Here is a 9,312-nt window from a genome sequence, read left to right as displayed (position 1 = left end):
CACAAGAAAGATGGCAAATAACGAAGTCTTATCCCCCACTCAAAACAAGCAGGAAGCAGAGCAGTCAATCAAAGACATAGAAGAAAACCCCCAAAATGCTCTACAAAGTCTACTGATAAACATGATGAATGAAAACTTTGAATCTCTTCAGTCAATTATGTTAGAGCGTGAGGAGGCAAAGCAAAAATTAATGGAGAATTTCATGGCATCCACAAATAGAAAGATAAGTGAGCTTCAAGAGTCAAATGAAAAATAGCTACCCAGCTTAAAGATTTGAGAGACAACACTCAAAACCAAAGTAATGAAGTTAATGAAGTAAAGAAGTCAATACAGGACCTAAGAAATGACATGGAAATCATCAGGAAAGACCAGTCAGAAGGAAAAGAGATTCGAAATCAAGTAGCTAGCCTACAGTCCCGACTAACTGAAGCAGAGGACCGAATCTCAGGAGCTGAAGATTCCTTAGATTCTATGGAGAAAGATCAAAAATCAATACAAATCCAGTCCAAGCAACAAAACAGATCGCTACAGGAGATTCAAGACACAATCAGGAAGCCCAATTTAAGGACAATAGGTATTGAGGAAAACTTGGAGAAAGAGGTTAATGGGATAGGCAACCTATTTAACAGAATATTAGCTGAGAACTTCCCAAACATCCAGAAGGAAAGGCCTATACAGATACAAGAAGCATTTAGAACCCCAAATCGACCAGACCAGAATAGGACTTCCCACCGACACATTGTGATCAAAACAGCTTCAGCAGAGTGCAAGGAAAAAATACTCAAAGCTCTTATGGCAAAGAAAACAATCACATATAAAGGAAAAGCAATCAGAATTACCCCAGACTTCTCAGCTGAGACCATGAAAGCAAGGAGAGCCTGGAATGAAGTATACCAAACTCTAAATAAAAATAACTACCAACCAAGAATTCTGTACCCCGCCAAACTCTCCTTCATAGCCGAAGGTCAAATAAAAGTCTTCCACAATAAGGAAAAACTGAAACAATATATCTCCACCAAACCAGCTTTACACAAAATACTTAAAGATGTACTACACAGGGAAAATAATCAAGATCCCAACACAGACAGAGAAATGAACCCTAATTAGTAAACACTAGATCAAGAAATGGGAAGACACAGCTTTAAACAAGATAGTGATAATGAAAGGAACAAATGATCACCTCTCAATCCTAACTCTCAACATTAATGGACTTAATTCTCCAATCAAACGACATAGGCTCATGAGTTGGATCAAAAGTCAAGATCCATCTTTCTGCTGCCTCCAAGAGACACATCTATCCAGAAAAAGTAAACATCTTCTAAAAGTGAAAGGCTGGAAACAAATCTATCAAGCAAATGGCCCCCATAAGCAGGCTGGAGTTGCAATCCTAGTATCAGACAAAATTGACTTCAAATTAAAAAAGGTAAGAAGAGACAAAGAAGGTTACTACATACTAGTAAAAGGATCTCTCCAACAGGAAGAAATAACCATCCTAAATATCTACACGCCAAAGGCAGGAGCACCCAACTTCATCAAACAAACACTACTGGCTCTAAAAACATTCATAGACCCAAACACAATGATAGTGGGGGACTTTAACACTCCACTATCTCCTCTGGACAGATGAACACGCCAAAAACTGAACAAAGAAACCACAGAACTAAACAATTGCATAGACCAACTAGACTTAATCGACATCTACAGAATATTCCACCCAGCAAGGACAGAATACACATTCTTTTCGGCAGCACACGGAACATTCTCCAAAATAGATCACATCTTAGGGCACAACGAAAATCTGTACAAATTCAGAAGTATCAAAATCATTCCCTGCATTCTTTCAGACCACAATGGAATAAAATTAGAGCTCAACTCATTCAGCCACCACAGAAAATCCCACAATTCATGGAGACTAAAGAACACACTGCTGAACCATCAGTGGATCATTGAAGAAATTAAAACAGAAATTCAAATGTTTATGGACTTCAACCAAGTTGAGGACACAAAGTACCAGCTCCTTTGGGACACAGCAAAGGCAGTACTCAGAGGAAAATTTATATCTCTGAGTACATACATCAACAAACTGGAGAAACAGCAACTCAGTAATTTAAGGAAGCACCTTAATTTTCTGGAGAGAAAACAGCAAGCCAAACCCCAAGTCAATAGACAGAAGCAAATAATTAAAATCAAATCAGAATTAAATCAATTAGAGACGAAAAAAACCATCGAAAGAATCAACAAAACAAAGAGTTGGTTCTTTGAAAAAATCAACACAATAGACAGACCCCTGGCAAACCTGACCAAAAAACGAAGGCAGCACACTCAAATAAACAAGATAAGAGATGAAACAGGTAGCATCACCACAGAAATAACCGAAATTCAGAAAATAATAAGGGACTATTTTGCAAACCTTTATGCCAACAAATTCGAGAACTTGGAAGAAATGAATGATTTCCTAGAAAAAATTGATACCCCCAAACTCAACTATGAAGACTTAAACCTTCTAAACAGACCCATATCCAGTATTGAAATAGAAACAGCAATAAATGATCTCCCATCCAAGAAAAGCCCAGGTCCAGACGGATTCACCGCAGAATTCTACAAGGCCTTCAAAACAGAACTCACTCCAATATTTCTCAAACTCTTCAATGAAATTGAAAGAGAACGTTCACTACCAGACTCATTTTATGAAGCCAGTATAACCCTCATCCCAAAACCAGGCAGAGACTCATCACGGAAAGAGGACTACAGACCAATCTCCCTGATGAACATAGATGCAAAAATTCTCAACAAAATTCTGGCAAAACTGTTTGGTGTAAGTGAACTGAACACCTGGGGGGGGAGGGAAAGGGTGGGAGGGAGGGGGGCATGAGGGACAGGGCACTAAACAGTACAAGAAATGTATCCAATGCCCAACGTATGATACTGTAACCTCTCTGTACATCAGTTTGATAATAAAAATTTGAGAAAAAAAAGAAAAAAGAAATACAATGAATTTCTTTTATTTTGCCACTTTCAAAGTTCCTGACTTTTCAAAGTTGATTATAATATGCTTTGGGCTAAACTTAATCCATTTATGATCTTTCTGTTAGTTCATTTGGATCCTAAGCATGGTTATATTAATCCCCATATTTAGGAAGTTTTCTTTCATTATTTATTAAAGTTAGTTTTCTGCCCTTTTCTGTTTCCTCTGGAACACTCATCAAACATATATTGGTTCACTTGAGATGACCCATGAATCTTACAGACTTTTCTCAATCTTCATTTATATTTCTTTGTTTATTTCTTGGACTCTATTAACTCATATGACTTTTCTTTAGAGCTCACTCTTTCTTTATTTTTCTTGACCAAGTCTGCTGCCAAAATTCTCTTGTCCTTTATTTCAGTAAATCATTGTAGTCTATGACTGCAGAAATTGTGTATTTTTTATTATTTGTATCTCTACAATTTCTAATTTTTTCCAGGTGTCCTGATGTCATTCAATAGTCTTTTATTTTCTTATACTTCTGTGAGCTTCTTAAAGAAGATTATTTTGTATTTTGTGTCAGACTGTTCAAAGAGCTCCATTCCTCTAGAATCTAGTGTGATTATTTTGTTTCTTTGCTGGCATGGCACTTCTGTGGTTATTCATGATTCCATTGTTGCTGTGATGGTATCCACATACTTGGATTAGCAGTCACCTCTTCTAGTTTTTTTTAATTTTTTTATTATCAAACTGATGTACAGAGAGGTTACAGTTTCATACGTTAGGCATTGGATACATTTCTTGTACTGTTTGTTACCTTGTCCCTCATAGCCTCCTCCCTCCACCCCCTTTCCCTTTCCCCCCCTGAGGTGTTCAGTTCACTTACACCAAACAGTTTTGCAAGTATTGCTTTTGTAGTTGTCTTTTTTTTTTACCCTGTGTCTCTCAATTTTGGTATTCCCTTTCAATTTCCTAGTTCCAATACCAGTATACACGGTTTCCAATATACTCAGATAAGATTACAGAGATAGTGTAGGTACAACCACAGGAAGGTGATACAAGAACATCATCAATAATAGATGCTACAGATACACATGGGTCGTTGAAAGTAGTTACAACTGTGTTATAACAAGTGTTTCCATAACATGGAGTTCATTTCACTTAGCATCATCTTATGTATTCATAAGGGTATAGCTATTGGGCCTTGTGATGCTCTGCTATGACTTGCCTAAACCTGTACTAATTATTTCCAGTAAGGGAGACCATAGAGTCCATGTTTCTTTGGGTCTGGCTCACTTCACTTAGTATAATTTTTTCCAAGTCCTTCCATTTCCTTACAAATGGGGCAATGTCATTCATTCTGATAGAGGCATAAAATTCCATTGTGTATATGTACCTCATTTTCCTGATCCATTTGTCTACTGAGGGTCATCTGGGTTGGCACCAAAATCAATTCCAAATGGATTAAAGACCTCGAAATCAAAACAGACACTCTTCTAGTTTTTGAACACTGTCTTTGATAGAAAAATTCATTTGCTATTTAGCCCTTGAGGTTCCAAGTGGGATCAACGGTAGGGTTAGGAGAAAGCATAATATTGAAATTTTCATATATTTGTAGTTTGTGTCTGGATAGTGAGTAGGGAAAGTTGGTGCCTAGGGCCACATAGGAAAGTCTGGGTCCTAAATTTATGGTGGCAGTCTAGGAACCTGAGTTCTTCAGAAGAGTGTAATACCATAGTTGGCTTTACATAGGACCTACTGAGTTGGGTCTGCCAACTATGTCCATGAGGAAAGGCCTAAAGCCCAGGTCTTTGGAAAGATAACTGGTGCCTGTATCCAAAGGGGTTACATTGGTGGCTTGTTCTGTAACAGCCATTTGTGAATGGGTAGATTTTGAGGTTAGATCAATGGTGGTAGTCTAAAAAGCCAGGTGTTATGGTGGCCAACCTAGTTCTAAAGCAGCCTTGGTACACTGGGCCACCCTAGAATCTTTAACTGCAGGAACTTTCCTGTAGCTGGAGATCACAGGGGGATAGCCTGGTACTGGGTGTACATATTTATCTCTTCATCCCTTATGAAAAAGGTGTCTCATGTTTTCTCCAGTCATGGGGGAGGTGTGATTTTATGAATGTGAAACTGCCACTCCTGTCCTCTTCAATGTATCTTTTCTCACTTCTAGGTTCCACTCGGTGGCTGTAATCTCTCATCTGTGGTCCTCACCTCTTGTGAAGGTATTTTTGTGTGTATAATTGTTCTAAATTGAGTTCTAGTCCGACATTTGCCTATTTAGAAGAATCAAATCAACAGTGTGTTTATAACACTTTGCAGGATCTTATATTCCAGTCCCAAACTGTTCATTTAGTGTCCCCACTATACTACTCCCTGAGTAGGTAGTTAAATATTTGGGAGTACAGGTGTTTTTATTTCTTTATTGAATCTACCCATTAATTTTGTCATAAAGAGGTAGTCATGCCAGTTACTCAACATAGCCAAAAATAAAGAGGCTAGTGTTTTCATACTAAATTATCATCTAATTGGCAAACTATTATATTCCTACCCACACAAACAAAAGAGGTTTACCATTACTTTTCTGCTCTTGCCATACGTTCTTCCAAACTCATACAAATATAAACAAAAGATCCCTCTGCAGTCATTTCTTTCTTGTGTTTCTTCCAATGAAAAGCTACTGACAAATACTACATGAGTAGAGAGACCATGTGCTACTTATTCTTCTCTTCTGTATTGTTTGATTTTTTTCTGAATCATATTTATCTTTTCTTCAAATGGCAATATCAACTATTTTCATCACTTTTGTCATGCACTTTGTGGTATTTCAGAGAAGAGCACTAAATACATCATAAACCCTAAGGTGGTCTGTGCTCAATGATGAAAGATTATATGTGTAGACATTTACATACTCACAAAAGGTACAATTAAGAAAACATGCTGTCAATGAGAGATATGACAGAGATGTGGAATTTCTCCAATTCAATAACACTGAAACCATTTTCTAGATAACCCATCTGTATCCATCTTTTCTGAATATCTAGTGCCCTGTAAAACTCGCATATTTTGTGAGTGGGCACAATGCCATATAAACATATGGACAAAAATGTAGATAAGCCTATGATGTGTAACAAGTAATTTGTTTAATAAGTCTGGACTTCTGCCAGAATTTCCAAAATAACTGCCTTCTACTAGTTTATATTCCCAAGTCAAAAATAGCAATAAAATGCATTTTCTATGAGTTCCAATTTTTTAAAAAAAGGAAAAATGTAAGGTCACATACAAGAAACATCTTTGTCTTATGTTTTCTTCAATTTTTGTACATAATACTTTATACACTTATATGTGTGTTTGAAACTCTAATTTTACTATAATATTTAGGTAAAAGTATCTCTCCATTTATTCAACTACAAGCTGCAAAGGTATATGTGCTTCAAAAAAACTATAAATATTGAAATTTTAATGACATATGATAAAAATTCACAGAAATTCACCCAACAAGATGGGTGGCTGTGATACTTACAAGACAATATGTTGTGAATTAACTGTACAATTGGAGAGGGGGATTAGGGAGGACGGAAGGTGGTAGAAAAAAGTGAGAGGAGGTAAGAAGTTTGACAAGAAATGTACTCACTTCTTTACGTATATAACTGTAATCCCCCTGTATATCACCTTGACAATAAAATTAAATTAGAAAAAAATATACAGATACATAGATATAGACGTAGATATAATTTTAATATAATTTACTGTCCTAAGACAAATACCTCTTTAATAGGACCATAAATAATAAAATTTTCTATTATAATATCTCTATTGCTTATTTTCCCATGTTACAAAAAGCTCTGTGGCACAACTTTCATGTAATATTTAATTGTTAAAGAAGAAGGACTCGACCAGTTTCCATTTCTTTTGGTGCAATATTATATGTTAAGCGCTATATTTTCATATTAAATTCTTTCTTAGATTCCTTATGGTGTAATTTAATATATTTTTCTAATGCAAGTTACAACCAGTAAAAAGTAGTAATAAAATACATTGAATTCTAAAAAAAAAAGATTGGTGGTATGTTTGGTAATGCATAATGAAATCAAAATAAAGCTTGAGGAATGACTTGAGTGGTAGACAATGTTTAGGAAATGTGAAGCCTTGAATTTAAACTATAGTCCTTCCAACAAAATATATAAATAAAATAAAATATTTATCTTCATGTCGATTTATTTGGTACAAGTAATAGAAAATACATTATTTTTTGGAAATTTCATGGTTTATACACTCAGAAAATTCTACAACAGAGTGAAAAATTTTGACAAGTAAGACTGAATGTAATTGTTTTATCAAACGTGTTTATTTGACATTTCTTACAGGCTTATCATAACAGATATTTTGGCAAGTTCTTAGAATTGGCCCATGACATTTTTCTACTCTTCTTTTGAGTCCTATAGAAATGGAGGCTGGAAAAATGAGTTTTATTCTTGGCCTGCATGTATGTACACACAAAAGCTCAATTAATTTCTCTTTTAGAGAAATTACAATATGTCGTTTCTGGTCTGTTTGACTTCAAACAAATGGTTTGTACCAAACTGTTTACTCTTCAATTTACTAGAATTAATGAAGAAAATGATTCACAGAAATCTTTTATGTGTTAGGTATAAAGATACAAGGGTCAGAATCTGATCTGAGGCTCTCTAGAGCATGACTAGAACATGAAATCCTTGGTTGACATTCAATTTGCATATAGCACACAGAAGAATTGGAACACATAGAAAAATTATGGTTTAGGGACATATTTAAAACATTTTTAGATTGCAAATCTTTATAAGAGCAATTATACATTTCTAAGATGCATATAACTTCGCTATTGAAAAATCTAAGATATTAAGTATGAATTGACTCATCTGTCAAAAGGAAATTTGATTGGTAAATGATGATTTACTTATACATTTTGATTCATGGGTTTGTTCTGCATTTGTCTTCCTGATGCTTCGGTACCAGCTGAGACCTTTTTGTTTTTTGATAAATTCAACATGTACCTCTTCAACTTCAAATTTCATCTGAGGGAAGTCTTTGAGAAATTAAAATTTAGCCAGGGATAATGACATTTTTTCACTTCTGAAACTACAGAAATTAAATACTTAAAAATAATAAATTTTCTTTTTAGTAGACTACTCAGATAGAACTCTTCTTATGGGGGAAGATAGCCTTAGCACTTTCCATTCTTAAGCAAATAACAACAGGAATCCCTAACACAAACATCCTGGCTCCTCTTTCTACTTTACATTCCTTTCTTAATTGCTAACACAAACTTTTCAAATGAACTCAAGTGCTCTGAATAGGCCCCAAACAAAGGATATAAATGTCCTTATCAGACAAAATGAGAAAGATTAAATATTTCAACTGAATGTAAAAATGGCTGTAAGAATCTCAAATACATGGGATTCCAAAGCTTCCTGGTCAGACAACGGCAAAGGTCCAAATCATTCAACAGAAGCCATCAAAATCAGTTCAGAGGAACACAAAAATGGCTCACAAGAACTTTTGTACAATAAGAAAAAGGAGGAGAAAGGCCAGGCACAGCAATCTGGGAGAACCCAGCAATGTCAATCTCCTAGACCCCTATAATATCTGTTATTGTTAATTTTCAATAAGAGATGCTGGAAGGAATATGGAAAAAAGGAAATGCTCCAACACTGTTGGTGGGAATGTAAACTTGTTCAACCACTCTGAAAACAGTATGGTGTTTCCTCAAAAGATTAAACATAGAGCTTCCCTATGACCCAGCAATCCCACACCTGGACATTCGTACAATTGACCACAAACCAGGCCACACTAAAATCAACAGCACAGACATATTCATTGCAGCATTGTTTACCATAGCCAAGATATGGAATCAACTGAGATGCCCTTCAATGGATGAGTGAATCAAGAAAATGTGGTATATCTGCACAAAGGAATGCTTCTATCAGAAAGAATGGCATTGCTCCATTCATAATGAAATGGAAAAACTTGGAAAATATTACATTAAGTAAGCCAGATGCAAAAGAAAAAAAGCTGCATGGTTTCCTTCATTTGTAATCATTAAAATGTGCCTATAAATTGACAAGTAAATCCTATGGATAGCAAAAGACAAATAATTACACTTGAACATGGTTAATTAAGCAGAACTGTAATCATTCACACAGTGAGACCAGAGGAGGATATTCTTAGGAGAGGGTCACAAGGGCTCAATAGCTATGTGCATATGATCATATGAAATGATGCTTATTGGAATAAACAAGAGGTATTTTATTGTACTTTTTTCTGTTCTTTTTTCCCTCTTGCCAGTGTTTTTTATTTCTTTT

This window comes from Perognathus longimembris, chromosome 28 (genome assembly GCF_023159225.1).
Source record: "Perognathus longimembris pacificus isolate PPM17 chromosome 28, ASM2315922v1, whole genome shotgun sequence".
NCBI lineage: Eukaryota > Metazoa > Chordata > Mammalia > Rodentia > Heteromyidae > Perognathus > Perognathus longimembris.
This window is presented reverse-complemented; position numbering follows the sequence as displayed.